Source organism: Fusarium mangiferae (assembly GCF_900044065.1).
Source record: "Fusarium mangiferae strain MRC7560 genome assembly, contig: FMAN_scaffold005, whole genome shotgun sequence".
Classification (NCBI taxonomy): domain Eukaryota; kingdom Fungi; phylum Ascomycota; class Sordariomycetes; order Hypocreales; family Nectriaceae; genus Fusarium; species Fusarium mangiferae.
Window position 1 is genome coordinate 419,909 of NW_024573925.1, and position 2,373 is coordinate 422,281.

Sequence of the window (2,373 nt, forward strand, 5' to 3'; positions counted from 1 at the left end):
ACCTCTAAGACCAAGGGAATGACAGGGCCCTTTTGTTTTGGCAGAGAGATGAACCTCGGCAGCCCCACCGTTCAGACTTTCATGTTCAGTCGACTCCGTGATTGCCACTGGACTTGACTCAAAGGAGATAATATCCCGGGCGCTATTGGTCAGGGCGGATGTACGGATCTAGACAAGGCTTGAGACTGGTGAATTTCAGGAGTAGGACAACTGAATTGCATGGCGTTTTACAGTGTTCAGAATTGTAAATTGTGCCCAGAGTTGAGAGACTTCGTTTGGATATCGTTTTCCGCCTACTTGACTGACTCTACAATACCTCGTGTGGGGCGTCAAAGGGCAGCCCACGACATTGTGGAACATGATAACAAGAGAAATACTACAGTGTCAAACTCTCGTCGTGAGAATAATAACAGTACTCTGTAGATCTGGAATATAGCAAAAGTAACAGTCATTACCGATTAATCAAGTCAATGCATGAAGGGTCTTGTGATGCCATGTGATGCCATGGACTGCTGGTTGAGCTTGGATCTCGCATCTGTCAAAGCCCTCGGAATATCGCCCAGAGATACCTTGCAAAGGGTGCTAAAAAGATACACTAACGTAGTGCTATCGAGATCGACAGTGGACATTTCGCGGATGTGAAATAAGGTGCTGCTGCGCCTCGTTGAGTCGTCATCAGAGTTCTGAGTATCGATTCTCTACCAATTGTCCGTAAAACCACCCAAGACAAAGACCAATCCTCCCTCCCACCGGTGGTAGCTCAGGGCGTCAATCTTGGAAAGAAATACAAGTATCCATCCATTCCTGAAACCCCAACGTCGGTGCAACATCAGCAGGGCCCCTCGTGCCCGCTTTCTGAAATCAAGGTGCTGACACCTCGCAGGGACTTACCGCTCGGCAGTTGGGGGCGTACCCAGATTTTTGCTTGGCTCAGGCAGGGCCTTTTGGTGTTGTTCGATAGGGCGATCGCGCACACACGTCCCTTGAATACGAAAAGCCCACTGAAACAGGGTCGTATTCTTGCCATTCATTCATCATCCGAAACGGCAGCAGAGCGTCTAAACGGCAGTGCGTGACTGCAACGCCAGGGCCAGGCTCGTGACCTAGACCCGGGCGGCACAGGGCTGAACGAGGTCGTCATTGGCGCTCCAGGGTCTCAACATCATGCTAAGGGTCAATGGTGCAGTGCTAGTCTCAGATTCGGGAGGCCTGTCTATTCGTAATTTCGATTCACGAGACGATGGCGGGCCTCTGAATAGCGAAAAACCCTCTATTCAAGGTAATCATGTGCGAAAACAAACTGGCATGGCTGTAAGCCTGCAAAGTCTAAAACAGACAATTACAGCAGAGAATCTCCACCATTAATAATCGCGTACGTTGCAACCGACAACTCTACTGTACTCTCATGCCACAGAAGCCCAGAGGATAAGGTATTAACCGTGCCACGGCCTGGCTGCTAGGTTTCGCCTGGCCTCCGCGCGTCAGTCTTTAATCTACCGAAGATTGACGGCCAGGGAGTGAGCCTGCAAAGGCGTGTGAATACGGCGAACTGACTGCCCTATTCGTAATAGCCTAAAAGGGTCCGAGGGAATGGAGAGCTAAACGTTAGCAGAGAACGTCCCGCGTCCAAAAAGTCAATGGTCTCTGAGCGCTTGCCGGATAGTGGGAGACTTGCCGCTGCCGGGAGATGAAATGAGCGTATGCAGTACATACGGATACACGTATTCTCTCCCCAAGAATGGCTGAGTAGGATGACGAAAGGTGATGACGCTGAGGCTCAGGTGAAGGTTTGTGGCGAGACGGTAGCATGTGGAAGCATGGAAGCATGGAAGCACGGAAGCACGAAAGAAGCAGGTACAGAACTGCCGAATGCCTGTCCCGGGCCTCAGACCTTCTAATAAGAGATACTATGTAGACAGAGAGAGCTACAGTACAGTACAGTGAAGTGGTGAAGGTGTGGCACAAGCCGGTAAGTTCGGTAGCTCTGCAGCCGTGGCGTTGGCTAGTTTTTTGGCCTTTCACACCCTCCATCGGGGCCTTGAAGTTTACCGAGAGCCCTATGACTATTGCGACAATGGCTTGACCTTGATTCTGCACTGCGTAACAAATTCCAATTTTGTAATTCCGCCGTGGGTCAATTTCTCATTTCCTTTGCCTTTTGAGTGTGGCTTTGACGGTCTTGGAATTACCACCGTCTTCTTGGCTCTCGAGCAGATCACAGCCTGATTCGGATTGAGATTGACCGAGCTTTTCTCCACGTTCGGCAGATGCATGTAAGTATTTGCTATTTTATTATCCGTCGCTAACAATAGATTGTAACGTTGCTTCATCCTCGACTGTAAATGACAAGTGAGAGAGAATACAATGGAATAT